At 41.4% G+C, this 25,263-nt stretch overlaps 1 long non-coding RNA gene across 1 annotated transcript in view; it reads right to left on the bottom strand.

Annotated features, from left to right (window-relative positions):
• Positions 1-23,605, bottom strand: part of LOC116269163 — a 46,458-nt gene extending 22,853 nt beyond the window's left edge. The window contains exons 1-2 of the long non-coding RNA XR_004176569.1: positions 12,029-23,605; positions 4,424-4,587 (exon numbers count right to left, since the gene is read on the bottom strand). This is a non-coding gene — a long non-coding RNA (uncharacterized LOC116269163). The remainder of the gene's footprint in view (positions 1-4,423; positions 4,588-12,028) is intronic.
• Between the last annotated feature and the right edge of the window lie 1,658 nt (positions 23,606-25,263).

Genomic DNA, 25,263 nt, shown 5'->3' on the forward strand with positions numbered 1-25,263 from the left:
GTAGTTCTCCTTGAAGAGGTCCTTTACATCCCTTGTAAGTTGGATTCCTAGGTATTTTATTCTCTTTGAAGCAATTGTGAATGGGAGTTCATTCATGATTTGGCTCTCTGTTTGTTTGTTACTGGTGTATAAAAATGCTTGTGATTTTTGCACATTGATTTTGTATCCTGAGACTTTGCTGAAGTTGCTTATCAGCTTAAGGAGATTTTGGGCTGAGAGGATGGGGTTTTCTAAATATACAATCATGTCATCTGCAAACAGGGACAATTTGACTTCTTCTTTTCCTAACTGAATACCCTTGATTTCTTTCTCTTGCCTGATTGCCCTAGCCAGAACTTCCAACACTATGTTGAATAGGAGTGGTAAGAGAGGGCATCCCTGTCTTGCACCAGTTTTCAAAGGGAATGCTTCCAGTTTTTGCCTATTCAGTATGATATTGGCTGTGGGTTTGTCATAAACAGTTCTTATTATTTTGAGATATGTTCCATCAATACCGAATTTATTGAGAGTTTTTTAGCATGAAGGGCTGTTGAATTTTGTCAAAGGCCTTTTCTGCATCTATTGAGATAATCATGTGGTTTTTGTCTTTGGTTCTGTTTATATGCTGGATTACATTTATTGATTTGCATATGTTGAACCAGCTTTGCATCCCAGGGATGAAGCCCACTTGATCATGGTGGATAAGCTTTTTGATGTGCTGCTGGATTCGGGTGGCCAGTATTTTATTGAGGATTTTTGCGTCAATGTTCATCAGGGATATTGGTCTAAAATTCTCTTTTTTTGTTGTGTCTCTGCCAGGCTTTGGTATCAGGATGATGTTGGCCTCATAAAATGAGTTAGGGAGGATTCCCTCTTTTTCTATTGATTGGAATAGTTTCAGAAGGAATGGTACCAGCTCCTCCCTGTACCTCTGGTAGAATTCAGCTATGAATCCGTCTGGTCCTTGACTTTTTTTGGTTGGCAGGCTATTAATTATTGCCTCAATTTCAGAGCCTGCTATTAGTCTATTCAGGGATTCAACTTCTACCTGGTTTAGTCCTGGGAGAGTGTAAGTGTCCAGGAAATTATCCATTTCTTCTAGGGTTTCTAGTTTATTTGCGTAGAGGCGTTTATAGTATTCTCTGATGGTAGTTTCTATTTCTGTGGGGTCGGTGGTGATATCTCCTTTATCATTTTTTATTGCGTCTATTTGATTCTTCTCTCTTTTCTTCTTTATTAGTCTTGCTAGCAGCAGTCTATCAATTTTGTTGATCTTCTCAAAAAACCAGCTCCTGGATTCATTGATTTTTTTGGAGGGTTTTTTGTATCTCTGTCTCCTTCAGTTCTGCTCTGATCTTAGTTATTTCTTGCCTTCTGCTAGCTTTTGAATGTGTTTGCTCTTGCTTCTCTAGTTCTTTTAATTGTGATGTTAGGATGTCAATTTTAGATCTTTCCTGCTTTCTCTTGTGGGCATTTAGTGCTATAAATTTCCCTCTACATGTTGCTTTAAATGTGTCCCAGAGATTCTGGTATGTTGTATCTTTGTTCTCATTGGTTTCAAAGAACATCTTTATTTCTGCCTTCATTTTGTTATGTATCCAGTAGTCATTCAGGAGCAGGTTGTTCAGTTTCCATGTAGTTGAGTAGTTTTGATTGAGTTTCTTAGTCCTGAGTTCTAGTTTGATTGCACTGTGGTCTGAGAGACAGTTTGTTATAATTTCTGTTCTTTTACATTTGCTGAGGAGTGCTTTACTTCCAACTATGTGGTCAATTTTCGAATAAGTGTGATGTGGTGCTGAGAAGAATGTATATTCTGTTGATTTGGGGTGGAGAGTTCTGTAGATGTCTATTAGGTCCGCTTGGAGCAAAGTTGAGTTCAATTCCTGGATATCCTTGTTAACTTTCTGTCTTGTTGATCTGTCTAATGTTGACAGTGGGGTGTTGAAGTCTCCTATTGTTATTGTATGGGAGTCTAAGTCTCTTTGTAAGTCTCTAAGGACTTGCTTTATGAATCTGGGTGCTCCTGTATTGGGTGCATATATATTTAGGATAGTTAGCTCTTCCTATTGATTTGATCCCTTTACCATTATGTAGTGGCCTTCTTTGTCTCTTTTGATCTTTGATGGTTTAAAGTCTGTTTTATCAGAGACTAGGATTGCAACCCCTGCTTTTTTTTTTGTTCTCCATTTGCTTGGTAGATATTCCTCCATCCCTTTATTTTGAGCCTATGTGTATCTCTGCATGTGAGATGGGTCTCCTGAATACAGCAAACTGATGGGTCTTGACTCTTTATCCAATTTGCCAGTCTGTGTCTTTTAATTGGACCATTTAGTCCATTTACATTTAAGGTTAATATTGTTATGTGTGAACTTGATCCTGTCATTGTGATATTAGCTGGTTATTTTGCTTGTTAGTTGATGCAGTTTCTTCCTTTACATTTTGGCATGCTTTTGCAAAAGCATTTTGCAAAAGCATTTTGCAAAAGCATTTTGGCATGCTTTTGCAAAAGCATTTTGGCATGCTTTGGCATGCTTTTGCAATAGCTGGTACTGGTTGTTCCTTTCCATGTTTAGTGCTTCCTTCAGGATCTCTTGTAGGACAGGCCTGGTGGTGACAAAATCTCTAAGCATTTGCTTGTCTGTAAAGGATTTTATTTCTCCTTCACTGATGAAACTTAGTTTGGCTGGATATGAAATTCTGGGTTGAAAATTCTTTTCTTTAAGAATGTTGAATATTGGCCCCCACTCTCTTCTGGCTTGTAGAGTTTCTGCCGAGAGATCTGCTGTTAGTCTGATGGGCTTCCCTTTGTGGGTAACCCGACCTTTCTCTCTGGCTGCCCTTAACACTTTTTCCTTCATTTCAACTTTGGTGAATCTGACAATTATATGTCTTGGAGTTGCTCTTCTTGAGGAGTATCTTTGTAGCGTTCTTTGTATTTCCTGAATTTGAATGTTGTCCTGCCTTACTAGGTTGGGGAAGTTCTCCTGGATGATATCCTGAAGAGTGTTTTCCAAGTTGGTTCCTTTTTCCCCCTCACTTTCAGGCACACCAATCAGATGCAGATTTGGTCTTTTCACATAATCCCATATTTCTTGGAGACTTTGTTCATTTCTTTTTCCTTTTTTTCTCTAGACTTCTCTTCTTGCTTCATTTCATTCATTTGATCTTCAATCATTGATACTCTTTCTTCCAGTTGATCGAGTCAGTTACTGAAGCTTGTGCATTTGTCACGTATTTCTCGTGTCATAGTTTTTATCTCTGTCAGCTCGTTTATGGCCTTCTCTGCATTGATTATTCTAGTTATCCATTCTTCCATTCTTTTTTCAAGATTTTTAGTTTCTTTGCCCTGGGTACATAGTTCCTCCTTTAGCTCTGAGAAGTTTGATCGACTGAAGACTTCTTCTCTCAACTCGTCTAAGTCATTCTCCGTCCAGCTTTGATCTGTTGCTGGCGATGAGCTGCGTTCCTTTGGAGGGGGAGATGCGCTCTGATTTTTTGAATTTTTTGAATTTCCAGCTTTTCTGACCTGCTTTTTCCCCATCTTTGTGGTTTTATCTGCCTTTGGTCTTTGATGCTGGTGACACACTGATGGGGTTTTGGTGTGGGTGTCCTTTCTGTTTGTTAGTTTTCCTCCTAACAGTCAGGACCCTCAGCTGTAGGTCTGTTGAAGATTGCTTGAGGTCCACTCCAGACCCTGTTTGCCTGAGTATCAGCAGCGGAGGCTGCAGAAGATAGAATATTGCTGTACAGCAAGTGCTGCTGTCTGATTCTTGCTCTGGAAGCTTCATCTCAGGGGTGTACCCTGCTGTGTGACGTGTTGGTCTGCACCTAGTGGGGGATGTCCCCCAGTTAGGCTACTCAGGGATCAGGGACCCACTTGAGCACGCAGACTGTCCATTCTCAGATCTCAACCTCTGTGCTGGGAGATCCACTGCTCTCTTCAAAGCTGTCAAACAGGGTCACTAACATTTGCAGAGGTTTCTGCTGCTTTTTTTTTTTTTTTTTTTTTTGCTATGCCCTGTCCCCAGAGGTGGAGTCTACAGAGACAAGCAGGCCTGCTTGAGCTGCAGTGGGCTCCACCCAATTCGAGCTTCCCGGAGGCTTTGTTTACCTACTTAAGTCTCAGCAATGGCGGGCGCCCCTCCCCCAGCCTGACTGCTGCCTTGCAGTTAGATCTCAGACTGCTGTGCTAGCAATGAGGGAGGCTCCGTGGGCGTGGGACCCTCCCGGCCAGGTGTGGGATATAATCTCCTGGTGTGCTAAGACCCTTGGTAAAGCGCAGTATTAGGGTGGGAGTTACCCGATTTTCCAGGTGTTGTGTGTCTCAGTTTCTAAAGGGATTCCCTTCCCCCTTGCACTTCCCTGCTTCAGCTCTCGCTGATCGGGCTGCACCAGCTGACCAGCACCGATTGTCTGGCACTCCCCAGTGAGATGGACCCAGTACCTCAGTTGCAAATGCAGAAATCACCCGTCTTCTGTGTCGCTCATGCTGGGAGCTGGAGGCTGGAGCTGTTCCTATTCGGCCATCTTGCTCGCACTCCCCACATTTTCTTTACTGGAAGTATTTTTGCAAGTTAGGTCTCTACTACACCAAGATGCTTCAGCATTCTGAAAATACAGGGTGAATTAAGGATCCATTAAGGGAAACAAGGAAAATCTGAGAAGCCAGTTAAATTGATACTTTAAAGTTGACATTTACCATGTAAGGGTTGTCCCCTGCATTTCTCCCCACCCCATCCTCCTGCAGAACTCCAAAGTTAAAAAAAAGGAACATCAATTTGGTGTTAAAGGCAAAAAACCAGGAGGCTCACCCCAAGTCTGCTTCAGCCCTTTCAGGCCTCGACATGGAGGGAAAACAAAAGCTGCCACCATACCAAACCTTTCCAGACTCATCCTAATGGAATCCGCTTGAGTCATGGAAACATATTACAAAGACTTGCCAACACCAGGGCCTGGTGTTAACCTACAATTGCAACTAGTATTGGGACGGGAGCACCCACAAGTCGGTTAGGACCATCTAAGTCCATAGATTTACCATGCCACTTGTTTACAACTTTTTGCATTTAAAAAAAGAAGAAATGATTGCAGGAAATGAACGCAGCAAATGTATCCTCTGCAGACATGTACCTCTCTCCAGGACATGCCAAAAGTTTTCTTTGACAGTAATAAATGTCAGGAATTGTTATTGAAACAAAGGCAGCTGGTTTATAATTGTGATAAATAAGTTCCCAAATTGGCAAGAATCTCTACGCATATGTAGAAAGGCAACTTTTCCCAGCCCAACTGACTCACCAAGGCCCTCCAGGCATTATCTAGACTTACTTTATTCTTTGCAAACATACTGAGACTGCCGTACCCCTTCTGTGCTTGCTCATTTTTTTTTTTGAGTCATAGCATGAGCTGACAATAGAAGCATGTCAAACAAAACCTCCACATTAAAGCAACTTTGTCTGAAGGGTGTGCCTGTGCCCTCTTAGGCCCTGGCAATGGAGATGCATGTGTATCTACCCCACTTAAAAAATAAAAACTATCTGCTTTCATTGTTTTTTAGCAAATGTATGAATAGAAGGGTCATTTTCTGCCTTGATTTCTTTTAACTCTATGTGTTTAAGAAGGATAAAATGCACATTAGGAGGACGGCAAAGCACAGCCGCCACAATATCCCAGCTTTGCGGGTCCTATTCAGCTCTTTCTTTTCCCCTTCAGTGAGCTTTGCATAAAGCTTACCCAAACCCACATGGATTTCTATAATATCCAAAAAGAATGACAATGAGTGATGTGATGTAGGTGGAAACTGCCTGAAGAAACCTAAATTGTAACAGGAAAAAAAATTGACATTTTAGATTTTAAATGTTACACAGTTTTTATAAAGCTTCAGTCAATTTATTTTATTTATTCTAATGAAGAGCATTACAACTACTTTACTGCACTGAAGCAAGCATCGATCACATCATTAATCACACCTTGTGAATAGCCACAAATCAAGTTCTAACAGCAAGCACTGAATCAGGAGCAATGAAGCATAAACTCCTTCACAATTTATGATCTCTCCAATTGCATCTTTTCAACCATTAAATTGCAAGATACCATAAATTTTTATCTTCTTCACTTCAGTCACATTATTGATTCTGCCGTGTGAAATATAGAAGCGCCGTAAATCTCGACTATTGAATTAAATTTAAAGTCTCGACTTCAGAAAAGAAACCCAACACACTGCCATGGCTGTTAATTTACACTGAGGAACAAATGATAGAAACATTAAAATTTAAATGGACAACAGGGATTTCTAAAAGCCATAGTACTGTCAATCCTAGTCCTTGTCAACCTTGAGGGCTTTCAAAGAAATTATTCATTCAAATTTTAAAATATAAAAAAAAATTAAAATTTTTAAAAGTGGAAGGTAGGTAGACTATTCATAGGAAAAAGTAATAGGGAAATTATTTCATGGGAATGGCTGCCAAGACTACATACTTTAAAGGCAGGAAAGTGACAGTGCCCCCCACCTCACCCCCCATACCATAGGACAGTTCCAAAGGAACCCATGTGTCTCACGTTCCTCTCAGGACACCTCTGGATACAGTGGTAGTCCCACGGAGGCACTGACAGTCCCTAGACAGCTGTGCTCATTGCCCCACTTGCCATCTTGACTTCTGATCCATTTGCTGCTCTGCCCTCTCTCTCTTGCCACCAGGAAGCTGCCTTTGCAGGCTGCCTTGCTGAAGCCTGTTAACTCTCTGGCTTCCGGTTGGGTGTGGCCAATGGGAAGCACTAGCAGAATGGCGAATGGCAGGGTGGGAGAGGGCTGGGAATGTTCGTTCCCACTCCTTCCCTGCTTTCATGTCAGGGTTTGGCAGGGCTTGGATCCTTCTCTGACTACAGCTCCAAGTGTGGCGGTAGGGGTGGAGGGTTACTCCGTTTTGGCTCAAGTTCTCACCATCCTCCCGTAACACCAGACCACTCCCCTCCTTTGTCCTTCCAGGACTGGGGTTAGTAAATGCTTCTCCCTGTTACTCTTCTATAGGTGCCTCAGCCTCCTTTAAGGTTCTCTTAACCTTGCCCGTAACTCTGCAAAATGTCCCTTCATTAAATACTCTTCAGTTGGATGTCTGAATGGCATTCTGCTTCCTGCTAAGATGTTGACTGATGCAGAACATGTCAGGGCACAGAGAAGATCCTAAGAGCTCCAGAAAGAGCTGACAGCAGTCAGGCCCTGCAGTAAAAACCAGAGATACCGCACCCCCAAAATGGCGAAAATCTAAGTAAACCCAGGCTATATTCAGATCAAGAAATGCCCATTATGTTTCGGCAGATAGCTGTCCCTGGTATTATAAAGGACACGTATTGCACCCAGAAGTGAGACAAACGGGATCACAACAAGTGGCCTTTTTCATAAGCCACCAGGCAAGCTGAGATCTTTTAGCCACAGAGAATAAAGGAGAGGTTGCTGAGTAAAGGCTGAGTTACAGGAGGAAATAGGGGCTTGCCTCGGGCACATGCCCTTCCAACATAGACAGAGGCAATTGCTAACTCGCTGTGATGACCAGGGATGGTTAGAACTCAGCAGACATAAGCAGAACCCCAGCCTGTTCTTGCAGGATCTCAAATAACCCTGTGGTGTGTGAATTGTGATCTGAGGATGCCCAGACTGGCTTCTAGCCTTACCTGCTTCCAAGATGCATGAATTTTCTATATCCTTCAAGTTTCCTTCTGGGAAGTTAAGAGAGCTAAAAGGCAAGATAATGCTATAATATCAGTTTCGTGGTCCAACAAACACTCCAACTCCCCACACAGGACCGAAGGCTTCTGGAAATGAATATACCAATTTCTCCAGCCTAATAACAATGTTAAGAGACAAAGAGATAGAGTCTGCCAGAGATCGGGATATCCCTGACAGCCAGCAAAGACTTTCTGGGACCAACTTCAGGTTCAACCTTCCCCTACAGGTTCCAGGCAGATCCAGGCTGAACAGGTTTTCTGGAGTCATTTTTAATTTGATGGAAATCCACGTGAGAGGTGGAAGAGCAGAGATCTACAGTTGCATCACCTTCAGTATGAATGAAGAACATTCACCTTCTATGTGTGTTCTACACCTGGAGATTCCTGCCCCAAAGTGATTGAACTCCCTTGGACTATCACAGGAATGTCACAAACTACTCAGATGACTTCTGACATCCAGAATAAATAACTAAGGGTCTCTGGTGGTTCACAGGCCCTTCCCAGAGCTTCTATTTGGTAAAATGTTAATACATTCACGTGGCCCAAAATTCAAACAATACAAAAGAGGATAAGGCAAAAAGAAGTCTTCCTCCCATTTCATCACTCAACCATCCAGTTTCCTTTCCCAGAGGCAACAAATACTAGCACTTTATCTATTGATCTGTCTATCTATCTAGATAGGTATGTGTGTGGATATGCATACATATATACATATATAGTCCATTTATATATATTTTCCATCTACTTGCCAAATATATGTGTATATGCATATATGCTTTCAGAAACTCTATCCATATACAAACAAATGCATACATGTGTGCATATATATACACATATATTCTTCCCCTTCCTTTACACAAATGGCAGGATATTACACACACTAAGGTGCACCTAGCTTTTTTCATTTAACAATGTTGTGAAGGCTGTTTCATATTATTGCATAAAAAGCTTCTTTGCCACTCTTCCAGGCTGCAGAGTAGTTACGTAAGATGGACCACAATTTGCTGAAACATTCCACTGTTGATTGACATTTGGGTTGTTTCCAATCTCTTGCTATCACAAACAACTGTTTTGTAATGATCTTATACATATGTCATTTCACAAATGCTACAGAGAGATTTTAAATTGATCCAACTTTTCAAAAAATCAGATTTCACATAAAAATGGACTTGAGGTTTTTCTCGAAAAAGGAAAGATCTAGCAGCAGTGAACTCCTGCTCTCACATGGCAACAGCTAGCTGTAGCTGAGCAGCACATGTCCCTTCGGAAGACTTAGTGCTGTCCGGTTTGCCTCCATACACTTTTGCATAATCTGCTGTCCCCTATGGGTATTTGAAATCCTGCCTACCTCAGAGTGTGATAAGGACTGAATGACATAATGAATGAATGAAGGTAAAACATCCACGTGGTACTTAGCACCTTCTGAGTGGTGGAGACACTCTCAGGGAAATGAGATGCTGCTTCAAGGATCATTCCTTCCCATTCCCCTACTTGTCAGTCTAAACATTTTTGTCTCTTCAACTTCTTTCTAATCTTACTAGAAAGTAAACTTCATGAAAATATAGATTTTATTTCATTCACCACCATGGCCCTAGCACCTAGAAGAACAAAGGTCACATAAAATGAGTGGGTAAATGAATGAATACAATGAGATAAGAGCACATCAAGAAATAATATTTATTAGGTTCTACATACCTGTTTCTTGATGTTTTTATGCTTTCATTCATTTCCTGCACTTTTCCATTTATTTGCCAAATCCAAGCTTTTTCATTTATAAATATTTTTCCAAGTTTGTTAGTGTTTACCTTCTATTCCTTATCTTTGAATTATCTTTTCTTTTCTGTCCGCTAATTCTGTTGCTTTCAACTGTTTCAAGCTCACAGTTTCAAACCAGAAGGAATCTGATTATTTTTTGTATGTGTTCCTCAAATCCATAAATCTAATTTTAAATTCAAAAACAGCTCTACTGTCTTTGAAATATATAAGCCTATAAAATCTTCACATTAGTCCAAATCATATGATTAATGTGGCATCTTTCCCATGAACACTTAAACAATTTAGATACATGACTTGAGACTGTTGCTATGTGACACAAGTTCCACCTTAGAGAATTGGATGAACAATGTTACCTGATAAATGAAATTTTAAAATAAAAACCAAAGAGGTTACCAGTTCACAGTTATTTCCCAGCATGGTTTGGTAAAGAATCAATGAATCATCATGGTAGCTGGGAGCTTCAAAGTTTACAGAGTGCTCCTCCCATGCCACCCTGGCTCATTTGCTCGTAGTTACAACTCATGAGGGAGTGGGTCAGTAGGCTGGAGATGGTTTGATTTACTGAAACTCATCCAATTTATCTTCAGTTAAAAAAGGGAGTTGCTGGGGGAGAGGCACGGGGACCTCACAACTTGAGGATAGGAAGAACAGCTCCACTCCAGAAGGACCCAGAAGTAAGGCTGCAGAGTCATAGGAAATGCAGACATCGGCTCCATTGACCCCTCAGCTAGGCCACAGCCTCTCATCTCAGCTTCTCTCTGTGCTTCTTTTTCCCACATCTTGACCTGCAGTAGAGCTTTCTTTGGTTCTCCCTACACACGGTAGAAAATGGCTGCCCTACAGCTCCTGGGTTTCCTCACCCTCCTTCAGGTAGTTACAAAGATGAACCAGAGCGTCTGGGCCCCAATTCCAAATGCTGATGAGAGACATACGGATAGGCCCATCTTGGGCCGGATGTCCATCTCAATTCAACAGACAACAGGGGAGAATAACGCTACTAAACACATTTTATTCTTTGACTTTCCAATTACATTAACAAAGGGCAGCTTGTTGGAGGTTTGATTGTGAGTTACAGAAACCAGTCAGAAAATGTTGAGCAAAAAGAGGGAGTCACCAGGGGGAGGCCTGGTGTCTCGGCTCAAGGACAAGCAGTATGGCTCCACTGTACATTTGTTCTGAGTGACTCACCCCCTTTGAAACAGCAGACTGCATGGCCATGCAGCCCTCCCTGCTTGGAAGGTAGATCTTTGAGAAGTGAGGCTATGGCTGGCCGAGCATCCCCAAAGGCATCTGTCCTAAGCAACTGATATTATTTTGCCCTTTTTATAAGTTTATTCTGACTAGGTGACTTTCCCAGGGCTACAAGGGTTGCAAGTAGACTTCTGACCTAGACCTGCTCCACCCAAACAGACACTTAATCTCACCTCATTCCCTCTTCTATTGCACACAATAGGCACTCGGTACACAGAATTTTCCAGAGCAGAAAAAAGATACAATGCTTATGGATTGCTTGTTAAATTGTACATTCTCTAATACGATGTTCAGCCACTTAGAAAGCACTAAGTTTTGGTAGTAGCTGAATTACAAGGCTTCTAGTTCTTTCCAAATAAAAGCAGATCCTCACCATCACTGTACTTTTTATATAACTATTCTATTGTAATTCCTGGAATTCCCTGAGCTCCAGAGTGCCAAACTGACACTCACTTTCCAGGAATTATCAAATTTGTAGGCATTGACTATTACTCTCCATTCCTCTTCCATCAAGGTATGTGAGCAATTCTCCAAAAATGTGCTCCCCCTTCCATTTGACTTTTAATAAATGTAATTGAATCAGTCCTGGACTGGAGCATCTGGCCTTGGGTTGCTGTGGAGTTTTTTTTTTTTTTTTTTTTTTTTTTTGGTCCGGGGGCACTTTTCTTGTTCTAGGGTCAATGAAATAATCAAAACCTAGTCCCTGGGGAGGAAATTTTATGGTTCTCATTTATTTGATCCACAATCTACTAAACTCCACGCCATAGTCAATCAGCTGTTAAATAAAGAAGGAACGCACAGCTAGTTTGCTCTAGAAAAAGCAAAAATCCACTGGATCCTGGGCTGGTTCAGTTAGAAACAGGTTGATTAAACCTAAGTTGGGGGCCGATAGAGCTTCAGTGAAAATGCCTGGTAGTTGGAAGCTCACTCATTTATTTTGCCCACAAACAGAAACCGCCTTTTGAAATGACAAGATGAATCCTAGTTAACCAGGTTTCCAACCCAGGCGATGGTCTAGATTGACAGGCTCAGATTGTCAGAAAAGAACAGCAGGGAGGTAATGAAGGGACAGCACTTTAGAAGCGACGGGCCGAGGCTCACAGAGAGCTAGCGTTTGTTCAGAGGCGCCCAGCACTGCCCTGTGGCCACCCAGGGCCATCTCCTCAGTGACCCACCCCTCTCAGCCCTCACATTGCTGGGCTGGCCCATCAATTGATCTCTAATGCCTGCCTTGGCTAATGTAATTGGAATGTCAAAGAATAAAATGTGGTTAGTTACGCGTTATTCTCCCTCTCATAAAACTCACCCTTGGACAGAGGGAATCAGCCTTTGATGAGGACTGTCGCAGGCTTCCAGAGAGCACTTACTTTCTACGTGTTCTCCAGGAGACATGTAAAGCGCTGGAGACTCCTAGTTGAGTATGAATTTAAATGAGTGGTAGAAGGGCCAGCAGGTTCTCAGACAATGGTGTCACTGGAGGCTCTAAGAATTTTCTGTCAGTCCATAGCAACAGTCACCACCCAAAGAACCCTACATCCTTTCCTTCCCGCCAGGCCTCAACACTTGCACGGTGATGGAAATTGAAAGGAGGGACCTTCTTTCCAGGGTTTGGCTGGACAACAGTCCACCTTCCCCTGGCACTGCTGGTCACCAAGTGACTAACAAACCAGAGCCATAGGGTGCACTCCTATCAGCACTTTAATCTATAGATTCCAGAAGGGCATAAATTATGTCCATTTTCTTACTGCTGCAGAGCCAGGGCCTAGCTCTGTGCCTGGCACACAGTAGGTGCTAATGTTTGTTGAGTCCTGAGTGGGTCCATAGCATTTCAAAGGAAAACACTCTGAAGAGTGATCTAAGATAGAGTGACAGTTGTGAAATGGGTGTTTGTAGATACTACCTCTGAGTTGTGAAGATGGAAGAAACACACCTTAGTCTTGCTGGATTTTATTTTTTATTTATGATGCTATCATCACTGTGTTGGACTGTGACACAGAACAGAGGCTGACACTGGGGAAACCTGGGGCTAAGCAGACAAGTCTGAGGTAGAGTGGAAAAATGAAAAGAAATGGCAAGATTTTAGAAACATCCAAATTATGGGCCAAGCAGCCATTGATTCTCCCTTAGCAATGTGACCTCCCTCTAGCCTTCCAGCCAAATCCCATCTGGAACACACCTCATGGAGTTGAGAGCTGTCATTGGAAAGAGCCAAAGAGGGGACTCCAGAGCCACAGTTGCCCCTGGCGAGCCCTGGGCAGCAGGACACCAAGGTGCCTGCAGGTGTGAGACCTCAGGTTCAAGCAGAGCTAGACACCAAAAGTGTTTGTGTGGGAGCCCCTCCTCCGCCACTGAGAGGGGTGGACTCCAAACTCAAGAGCAGATGGCCTGCCCCACTTCGACTCAGCCACAGACTTCTTTTATGTGTGTTGTTAGAGCTATTTGCTATTAGAAACCCCGTTGAAATACTCTAAATTCATCTCTCTTCCAAAGTGGATGTAGCCTCATGCAAAGGATAATTTGAGCACGGACTGGTTCTTCTGTTTAGCTGAAGCTGTTTCTGGAAATCACCAAAGTTGGAGTGGGCTGCCAGCCTGTCAAAAGGAATCCTCCCACCCAGGCTGAACAAACAGCCTCAAAAAATACCCTGAGAGGCAGCAGCCACCTAGCAACATGTAATAGAGAGGGGCTCGGTCCAGTGGGAAGTGGACAGCAGCAAGAGAGACTGGAACTCCCGGCAGCGATGAAAGTTTGCAGAGTGAAAGCTGCCTTCAATGTATCATGAAACAGGCACACCACGAGGAACACTTTCAAAAGTCGGTAATAAATATCTCAAACGCACATATTTTATTGCACCTTTAAAATGGATACAAAAGTGCATTTGATTCGTTTTAAATCCAATTATTTTAATTCTTTTTTAACGCCAGGATTAAGCCAATTCTACTCCATAAGGCTTTTGATACCAAAAAAAAAAAAAAAATGAAGTGTGTGGGAGATTTGACGAACAACTGAAGAAGATTTCCTGTGAACAGATTATATCCCCCAATTTTAAATTATCTTTAGATTCAGTCACTTACCTGATCCTGGAAGGCCCAGACACTTGCAGATGCAAAATAGATTTCATACAGTTCAGGAGGAAAGTCTGGGGGGGAGTATTCTGGGCTGTCAGTAGACAATCCAGTAATGAGCAAAAAGTCTTCAATAAAGACAAACAGAATAAAAGGGCTGTGTTAAAATTACTGCAGCCTTGCATAATAGCTGAGCTGCAAAGATACTACAGAAATGGTAATGAGTACAACAATGCTCTGAACTTGGAGTGTTTTTATTTAAAAGATTTTAATTAACCAGAAAATGAGCATTAATCCCAGCAACTTGGAAAATAACAACACGCCATCCTATTGCTATGAGCAAAAAGGTAAGAAAAATAACAAGAAAATGTTATCTGGGGAAATAAGCCCTTTGAAAAATTCACAATTCAGAGATTTAGCTAAAATACAATAGTAGGTTCACTTCTAAATGGGTGACTTACCATGGTTTGTTACATTCTGAAATTTCCACTCTTAAATACTAGAGAATACAGTTATAGTCAATGCTCTGGTTTCCCAAGCTAAATACATTTAATGAAATTTTCAGCCATATAGAATGTACATTCAGGAAAAAAAATTACTCCTTGTTTCAATTATTCTCAACACTTGGGAGTCCAGTGAGCCAACAAGCATCGGCTGCCTGCCTCCTCTCCTAAAAAAATCAAAGAAGTAGGTAAACTAGAAGACTCTAAAGGGGACTAACTCAAAAGTCTTAGCAAAGGACATGCTGCCACACCAACTTCCTTCTGCTGCTCTGAAGAAATCATTGCTCTTTCTATTTACTACATGAGCTTTTTTTTTTTTCCCCAATGGAAGTGGGCCTGGTTTTATTATATGAATAATAGAAGCAGACCTCAAAATATGAAATGATTGCCCTAAAGTTCCCCATTGGCAATCAAGCAACTACAAAATGCAGACACTGAAAAGGCAAATTTCTCTCAAAAAAATTCCCCAGCATACTCTCCACCAATTTTCCTGGATTTACATTCGGAATGCATTACATTTCAAACCTCTGTGGTTTAAATGTTTGTCATTATTCACAATCACATGATAAGCTAGAATTACAGTCATGGAGCCTCAACACGAACATGCCTGGTGCTTCATTTCACAACTGGTGCCTTGCCCTAAACTCCTGCCCTTGGTCAATGCACTACAATCCCCATGGCCTTCCAAGCTGGAAATCCCAACATTCTCTCAGAGTCTCTGACACAAAAGCTCATCAATTCCACCCCAGAGCTCTCTCTTTTGAATCTGATCTTTCCCCTCCGTGCCCAAATGTAGGCACCCTGCCTTTCTCTCATTTGCAAAAATTCGAGTAATTTAAAAAAGTTTTCCCACTTCCCTGATCGCAATTGTCCTATTTCTTTCTTTCTAAGTAATAATTAGTTACTTAGTTATACGTTCTCATGCTTAAAATGTTACATTGCCCACCAAACAGGCCACATGCTCACCATGCCCTACATGACCCTGTCCCGTTTTTATCTCCTGTCCCTTACTACAAATAACCCATGGCCTGGTTTCAGTGAATTTCTTAACATTGCTCACATCCACCAGGTTTCTTTCACAACTTCAATAATTGAACATGGTTTTGGCAGAATCATTTCTTGGGCCTGGGCAAGAGGGACCCCTGTCTAGGGTCCTGCACTTCAGGGGGTTCCTGCTGTGGTCCCCCTCTGATCACCCCTTCTCCGCCAGGCAGGTAGCCCATAGGACCAAGGCTATGTGCCTGCCCAGAGGCTGCACATTCGCTTCTAGACCACGCTCCCGTACTCAGGACTCCAGAGTTACCTGCTGAATCACACAACTTTGCTTCTAGAGCCCATGCTGGCCCCTGCTCAACTACACCCTCAGCTCTAGGCATGGTCATGCTGATCATGCTGGTCATGACCACGCCTAGAGCTGAGCGTGACCCCCACAAGCCTCTGCTTGCCGCAGGTCTGGGGTAATGCCCAAGTGGCACATGAGGCTCTTTGTGATACAGGATAGAGCTGGAGGCAGGAAAAGAAGGAAAGATGCTCCCGGGGAGGAGCCCCAGGGACAGGGACCATCTTAACCTCTTAGCATGTAACTACAAAAAGTGCTGGAATATAAAATGTGAACTTGGCCTTCCAGGACACTGTGAAAGTAACTTTGTCAAGATAGAGAAGTGGGTTATATTTTATGGAACACTTTATTAGCTTGATTTATGACTTTAAGTATTTAGATATATGGCATCTGGGCCTCTTTTTGTTCTCCTGCTTGGGCCCTGCAGTAAACATTAGGCTCAGGCTTGCTTTCCTGTCCTACCACAATGTCCTTCCTCATTATGTCTGCCTGATGAACTCCTACTCAGCCTTCAAAACCCACTGCAAATATTACCTCTTCAGGGAAGGCTTTTCCAGCTTCTTCTAAGTCAGAGTTAATTACTTTCATTTAGTTGGGACTTTTGATTATAAATAGCAAGTAACGTTATTTAGTAGTTACAGACAGGCAAAAAAAAAAAAAAAAAGAAAAGAAAAAGAAAAAGCGGATCTTCTCCTCCGCCTCTTCCTCCTCCTTCTCTTCTTCTTCAAGGCCCTCCTCCTCCTCCTTCTTCAAAGCTAGAGAACAGGAATGCAGTCGGCCCTAGATAGACCTGGAGCCAGAAGATAAGGTAGAGTCAGGCCCCCAGGCTGTGTGCCCAGCCATCTGCCTCTGCCTCACTTTGCAGACCAGCTCTGTCTGCCACGCATCTACATGGTGGAATGTGGCCATGCCACGCTTCAGAAAAGGGAATTTAGGTGGGCTAGATAATCTCTTTCTGCCTTCAAAAATGCCATATTTAAGTAAATGATTTAAGAGTTTTCTCTTTCTATAATTTTTAGTCCTCTTTCATTCAGCCCAATAGAGGCAAATTCTTCAATGCCGATTCCAAATTCCTAGAAGAATTCATATGCAATGGCAGGAACATCAAATACTGTATCCTGCTAGGGTGGGATAATGCCTTGAGATATTAGCCTCCTCTTGTACCCTTGTCCTTCCTTACTCAGTCAGAAGCATTCGTTGTCTTGGAAACTAGGGCTACGGAGAGAGAATGCTGTTGAGTTTCAGGAGTGTGGTTTGCACATCATACAGCCTAGAAGCTGAGGAGACTCTGGACTTGGAAATGTGTGAGGATGAAGAGCAAGGCTTCACGCAGCCTGCACATATACCCCACCCCCAAACCACAGATACGACGGAGCCGAGGTAAAGCAAGAGAGTGTGATAAGGATGCTCCTTAGGCAGAGGAAGCTCGTGGAAAAGGCAGAGAAGCACAGAAACCATGCCAGTTTAGGGATGAATCTGAGGCAAGGACAACCTGAGCCCTATCCCAAAGTGGAGTCTTTAGCAATGAAGAGGCTCATCCCCCCCACGCCACACACACACCACAGGGTGTCACTGCATGGGAAAGGAAGAGCAGAAACAAGCAGGCAGTGTGTCTAAGCAGATGGGCCCCGAGAGAGCTGCAGGGAGCGTGTACGGTGTGTGCCGAGCATCATGGGAGCAGTGTGTGGGTCCTGTGTGCCACAGCACAGGGTCCCTGCAGAAGCTGATATCCCAGGGGAAGCATGCAAGGACAATCAGTCCCGCAGGCAAGGGCAGGAGAGAGCCAAGCACCACCTGCCTGTGGAAGAACCCAAGAACTTACCATGGAAGAGAGGGAAGGAACCCTGACATGACTGCCACAAGGTCCAATGGAAATTTGAGAGATTCATGTTTTTAGCTTGATACCTTTAAAATGAAATGCATCTCTCTTGTTTACAATATATCCCCTCATCAAGCACTCCCAGCAAATAAGAGTGCTGTATGCCTTAGAATTAGCATTTTCCCTATGTTCTCCAGGCAGGATTTTGAGCAGAGTGAGGACAAGCCTGTGCCCAAAGAAGTTGAATCTTTAAGCTCCCCGAGTAGCACATGGTCAGATGAGAGCTAAGCGGGCACCTGGCAGGGAAGCTACCAAGCTCTGAGCTCTGATGTGTTAGTCTGGTGGTAAGGAGATCCAGACAGCAGATCCAGAGCTGGTCTGTGGAATTGGCAGCTGATCTTTAGCATCCTGATCAGAATGGGCTAAACATACCTCACATGCATTACAAAACACCCCAGAGAACAAGACACCCCAGAACAGGAACATTCGTGGTACGGATACCCTGTTTCTGTTTTTAAACATTATACTTTTAAAAAATGTGAGAATTTTCCCTTTCTGACTCTTTTTCATTTGCAGCAGCTTCTGTATTCGAAGAAGTGTTTTTGTTTTTAAAAAAACTAGGTGGATTACTGGCTATGGAAATCTCTCTGCTCATAAACTTTGTCATTGCCATACTTTTATCCAAGAACATCTGAAGTCACTATTTCATTAAACAAATGGTATTATCTGAATAGAGATCTAAGTCTCTGAAGACTTTCTAGGTAATTCCTTATTTGCCATGATTTCTGTGGATTGGGCTGAAGTGCAAACCCAGCCACCTCTGCTCTAAGCGATACCAGAAAGATGCTTCTAGCTCTAGCAGAGCAGTATTTTCTTTCTTCTCTTTTTTTTTTCAGTTGAACAAGAATTAATAATCTATTTTTTTCTTTCCTTCGAGGACATTCAGAAAAGAAAGGGTCATTGCTCAACATGAGGGACAAATTGATACCATCATAAAAGAGGGCAGGATAGGAATTGTGCGGCTCTGGGCTGATCTGACAGACGGGGCCACGTGCGTGAATGCACACTCGCCTCTTGTGTGCACCACTCTCTCTCCAGGCTTCCTGGAAGGGCAACCCACTGTCACTTAAAACAACAGCAGTGAGCATTGGCAGAACAATGGATTTTGATTAGAAAAACACTAATGCCGTATCTATTTGTTAATTGTAGACTCTTAACAATTTCTGTCAAATGTAAGATTCTTTTTAAAATTTCAGAGAAGTAATCACAGCCTTCTGAAATCCGGCGCAAGCCCTGTCCGTTCAGGCGTTTGTTTGCATAAAGTGGGAAGGTTTGTGGGGGTGTGGGCTTCTGTGAGAGGGATGTAATACAGTCGTTCTCTTTCCAAGGGCCCTTGAGAAGGCAAGTGTTGAGCTTACAATTTTAATCGTGAAGGACCAAAGATAACCAACTGAAAAGGTTTCGATCAAGATGTTTACATCTTCATTGTAAGCACTGGAACTGAGAGGGTAAATCACAAAATACATGCGGAAGCCAGGCTTTTTTATTCTTTCACATGGTGTCTGAGATACTTAGTGTCTCAGAATTTTCACATATTTATTGCCTACTTGGCTAAAACAAAGAAAGGATAAGAAAACCATCCAAATAAAGGGAAATAAAAAAGAATTAAAACCATGAGAGAAGAGAATTCTTTGGGATGGAGGAGGGTGTTTGTGCATTTTGTTCTGAAAAAACAATAAAATCAAACTAAATATCAGTTAAAGACCTATCATAAAAGAAGAACATTTAACAGCCACTAAACAGAGTACAATAGAGTGCAGAGAAACCATTCGACTTTGCCGGTGCTTAAGGGTGAGGTTAGTTCAGCTTCAACCTTCCTTAAGAACCTGCTGAGAGTCAAACATGTCTGAGTCAAACACACCTAGGCATATTCAACAACTCGCCAGGGTTGGTCTGCATGAAATTTCTTTACATAAGGTGTCAGGGAGGCTTATGGGTAATAATTTGTCGTTAGAAAAGAAGGATCCAGGCACATTGAGCCAGACCCAGTGACAGCAACATGAAAATAAACACAGTTCTGTTTTTTATTTGAATTTATCCCCTACTTTAGCCCCAGATTTGACTTGTGGCTGGGTCCTAACTGGGCATGGGACAGAAGGAAGTATGAGTTGTCTGTAAAGAACCTCTTGAGTAAAATTTGTGCAAGTACCTGTGACATCAGCAACTCTGCCTGGGGACCCCTCCAACAGGTAAGACAGGGACAGGAATAGGAGAGAGGCTGTCTTCTCATCTGAACCCCAAGCACCTTCAGTACTCTAGGGACCCCTGCTATTCCCTCTGGGTGGACACTCATGGCCTGGCAGCACCCAGTGAAGAGAAACCCCATCACTTGCCCAAACTTGCTTCAGAGCGCCTGTAAAAACATGGCCTGGGGATGTTCAAAGGAGACTGAAGATCTGACCCAGCAAAGAGAAGCTAATGACAATGAAAGATTCATCACCTACTCTTGGTTTCCTTTTTTGTTGATTATGATATTCAGATAACTTTCTCTCTTCTTCAGTTTTTATATCTTTACAAATTGGTGTAATCATTCTAATACCTTGCTAAATTTCAAAGTTTTCAGTGACTGAATGTTAGTTAAGTTCTATATGGATATAAATCCACACTGTAAACACTGCTTAATAATAGCATAAGACAGCATTTTAATTTGAGGCACAGAGCTTTCTTCCTCTACTATGTAATCTGATGTTTCTAACAATGAAAAGATCTTGACAAATACAGCTCTTAATATACTTAAAAATGCTTTGGGAGGATTATTCTTTTTCATCCTATGTGAGTTGTCTATGGTTGCATAATAAATCACTATAGTGGCTCATACTACAAAAATATTAAAATGTCTAAAGTTAAAAGACTGACTAGCCAAAGTTGGCAAGGATGTGGAGCTACTGGAATTCTCATGCACTGTTACTGAAAATGCATAATGTGCAACTGCTTTGGAAGCAGAGGAAAGGAGTTGGGAGTTTATTAAAATGTTATACATCTAACATATTTATTCCAATCTTACATATTTACTGAAGAGAAATGGAAGCATACAACCACACAAAGAACTACGAATGTTGACAGCAGCTTTATTTATTGTAGACAAAAACTGGAAACAATTACAATATACATCCATGGGTGAATGGATAAACACATTATGGGGTATTCTTACAATGGACCACTATTCAAGTAATAAAAGGAAATGAACTACTGATCCACCCAATAACATGAATGAATCTTAAAATAATGACACTGGTGAAAGAAGACAGACAAAAAGCAACACATACTATATAAATCCATTTGTATAAAATTCTAGAAAATCTAAAGTAATCTGTAAAAGCAGGAAGCAATCAGTGGTTTCCTGGTTGGGAGGGGAGGGCAGAGGGAGAACAATGAAACTTTTAGGGGTAATAGATTTGCTCATTATCTTGATTGTGGTATTCATTTTACAGATACATACATATGTCAAAGCTTATCAGATTGGACTATACATAGATTATGTACAGTTGATGTCGATAATGCTTCAATTAAAAAATTTTAGTAAAATTTTGAAAAGCAATGCTAAAGAAAAAGATCTTGTGGCTTTAAACAAATAAAACTAAAGTCACCTAATTTTCTCATGGATCTACAAATTTGGCAAGGCCTAATGGAGAAGGCTTATCTTGATAGCCTCATGTGGCATCAGCTATGACACTTCAATTGACGGCTGAAGGATCGAATCCCAAGATGGCTCACTCACATGGTGACAAGTTTGCATGGGCTGTAAGCTGAGGGCTCAAACCAGACTGAGCACTGGTGACCTCTGTTTCTCTCCACTTGAACAATTTCATGTGCCCTGAGTTTCCAGCCGAGTGACTAGGCACAAAAGGCAAGTGTCCTGCAAGACAGTCTAGCAGAATCTGCTTCACCTTTTATGACTTGGCTGTGAAAATCACTTGGCAACACTTCAACCGAACCATTGCCATTGAGATAGTCACAAAAGCGCACCCAGTTTCAAGAGGAGAAGACATACACTCTGTCTCTTGCTGGGGAGTGGCAAGTTCTGGAAGAGCACATGGAATGTAAATATTACTAAAGACTTTTTGTTTTGGAAACCACAGTTTGACACAGTCCTCTAGCCACAGGAATTTTCATTCCTCCCACATGCAAAATATACTTCTTCCTAAAAGAAAACCAAAGTCTCTTTCCATGGTGGTTTTTGGACTCAGGCTTGAGGTCTAGGATCTCATTATCCAAAGCAAATTCAATGGAAAACAGGTGGCAGTTTCTTAAAAAGTTACACACACACACACACAATATGATCCAGCCATTCTACTCGTAGGTATTTACCTAAGAGAAATGAAAGCACATAACCATACAAAAAGATAAGGTTCCTGGATGAAGTTCCTACAGTATGATCCCCAGGTGAGATTTTTCTTGTTCTGAAAACCTGTGAATGAAAGAGAAAGTTATCTACCCCATACACATCCAACATACAATGGTAGGACAGATATGTAAGAACTTACATAAACACTCGTGTTCAAAAACAGGGAAAATGAGGCACACAGAAGCCACTGCTCCATAGCAATTCTGAAATTCCATTGGGCACATTTGTCAGTCACATGATTAGGGTTCAGCAATACCGACTGTGTAAAATTTATTACAGCTTTTAACTTTATGCTCTGTGCTCATGATTCTACATTCTGAATTATCCTTACTGTTCAATAAAATGTAACCTACATTTGCAGCTGAGTAATTTCCTCAGTCTGCTTCCTGTCCATAGAAGTTCAGGAGTCCAAAAACCTACGTACACTTTGTACAGTTCCTATATTCATTAGCCCAAGTTGGTTTTGTTTGCAATAATATAATTTCCTTAAAAACTTGTGGGTTTCTTATGAATCTCCTTGGATTCCCATTAGCTAAAGTGATACCCACAAGCTCATCTAGATTAGCCCTTCTTTACCTTAAGCTACTGGTGAGGATGCTGAGGGACAATGACCTTCAGACTCTTATAAAGTCTATTTTTTAACAGGATCCATTATATTTCAATATTTAGAGAGCCTCTGATTGGTCTGAAAGGTACTATGAGGCACTGACACTGAGAGGCTGGAGTCTTAACAAATTATCTTATAGTCCTGATTTGGACTTGATTTTTGGCCCAAGGTCATTTCTTAATTTGAGAATTATGTGACATCTGGAGAGGCTAGGAAGGAAAAACAGTTTCATTTTTGAATACAGGAAGTCCTAGAGCCTTTATATTTCCTTTAACTTTGCTTAAAAATCAAACAGTTCCCTTTTCTTTAGTTCATTTCTCCCTATCCTTATCTTACATAGATCCAGTTGACACTTTCAAAATACTGTCTGAAAAATTTTCATATTCACCAGTTCATTATGTATAATTTTTCTATTTTTTATGTCACTGCAGGCAAAATCGTCTTTCTACTCAATTCCAGTAACCTTTTCTCTTTCCTTTAAACCCTCACTCACAGTCCCATAAGGGCTGTCAGACTGCAGCTAACAGTTTCTTCAAGGCCCTTCCAATATTTGCCCACTTTCCAGTTCCAAAGCCACGGTCACATGATTTAGGCTTCACTATGGCAGCACCCCAGATACCATTTCTAGATACCAAACTCTTCTCTAGTTATCTATTGGTGCATAATACACTGTGCCAAAACTTAGTGGCTTAAAATGACAAAAATTATTTATTTTTGTCCAAGAATCTTCTATTTAGGCAAGGCTCAGTGGAGAACACTGATCTCTGCTCCAATTGGAATTAGCTAAAAAAGCTCAACTGTGAGCCAGAAGATCAGGCTCCAATAGGGCCCATTTGGCTGGCAATTTGGTCCTGACTATTGGCTGGAAGTTTAGCCTGGGTTGAGGCTTAATACAGCTACAACATCCCTCCAAAAGGACCCCTTCATGTGGCTTGGACTTACTTCACCATTATAGAGTGACTGGAGACCAAGAGTGAGTGCCCCAAGAGAGAAAGATAATCCTTTATGATCTAGCCTCATTAGCCCCAGAGCATTACTTCACCCACATGCTATTAGTTGGGTGGTCACAAAAGCCTGACCAGATTCAGTTGGAAGGGACACAGACTTTACCTCTTGAAATGGGTATACTAAGATGTTGGAAGAGCACATGGAATGGAAAAAAAAAAAAGACAATCTGCCACACTTTTTAAAATTTAATTATATATTTTTTGATATTTAAAAATTTATATAGTTCAAAAGTCAACACTATATAAAAAGGTATCCTTTGAGAGGTTTCATTCCCTTTTCTATCCCTATAGATAACATTTTCATTGGTTTTTGGTTTATACTTTGGGTGTATGTTTTAAATTACACACATACACACACACACATTCTTATTGCCAATTCTTTCTTACACAAAAGAGATATTATATATTTTATATGATAGATGTTATATCTTGGCAATTGCTGTAAAACCTTTTATCAAGATCTTCCTCATTCTCTTTTTATGGCTGTATTGTACTCCACTGTAAGCATGTACCAGAGTTTATTTCATTTGTCTTTTATGGGTAGTCATTTGTTGTCAAGCTTTTGAATTTGTGCCAACATAAGTAAAAAGTAATACTTCGGTGTAGTTTTAATTTTAATAACTTTATAGTATATATCTTTTTTTGAAGCGTCTCTTCATCACTTTTGCTGATTTTTTTTCTATTGGGTTCTCTAAATTTTAATAATTTATATTAATTTTAACAATTCTTTATACACAAGAGAAATTCATCTCCTATCTCCTATTCTGCCCATTTTCCCTTTGTCTTTTGTCTTTGCTTATTGTATTTTCTGCCTGACAAAATATTTTTTCTGTAATGTCATCAATTTTACTCATGCTTGCTTATTTTAAAGAGAAACAAATAATTTTAACTGTATATAAATTAGAAAACATGACCACATAGGGAAAAAAAAACTGAGTTAAGTAATTTTTGAACCAAGTACTTTGGCTATGCATCCTTAGTAGGATATATTGTTGTTAGTGGTGTTAATGTGTTAATATGGAGATATATATTTTGTATACAGTATATCATAGGACAGAGCAAGTGAACTACTATATTTGCATGATTGGGAAAAGGTAGAGACCTGTCATACACATCCTCAGCCTCACTAATGATTCAGCAACAGCTGTGTGAGTGGTTGCGGGCAAGCTTCAAACCAGTTCAGATTGACATCTCATTTCAAGTGTGCACTACTGGTCTCTCACTTTCTGTCCCAGAACTTCTTTGCTGTGTCATGGGATGCCTGTGGGATCCCATGTGTTATTCCCACGTTGTGATTCAAGGGAGCAGGTGAATTAATGCCTCCTAAGTAACTCTCAACCAACTGGGGTAGGAGTTGAGAGAAATGCTTCTCTCTTTTGTCTCTTAGACAGACAACTCCAAGAGCATTTTATACACTACTTAAAAGTGCTGGGAGATCAAGCAACAAGGCCCTATTGAGGTGACCACTTCAATAATAGAATTGTTTGGGGTTTCCCTCCTTCCGTTTCACTCTCCCTGGTTCCTCACCCTTGCTCCTTGGGATCAGTTCTCAAATAAACCACCTACACACTACCTTTTGTTTCAGGCTGTGTTTTGGGGGGACCTCAGAATAGAACATTGCCCATGGAAGGGCTGAATCACTGAACTTATACTGGGAGCTACTGACCGTCCATTTTGTTAACCATGTGAGACAAATAAACTTCAATTTTTTTGCAGTTACTTGTAGCTGAAAGCATTCCTAACTAATACAGGCAATTTATGGGGAATGGCAGGAGCTGAAGCTGGAAGTATGGAAA

Source organism: Papio anubis, chromosome 10 (assembly GCF_008728515.1).
Source record: "Papio anubis isolate 15944 chromosome 10, Panubis1.0, whole genome shotgun sequence".
Lineage (NCBI taxonomy): Eukaryota > Metazoa > Chordata > Mammalia > Primates > Cercopithecidae > Papio > Papio anubis.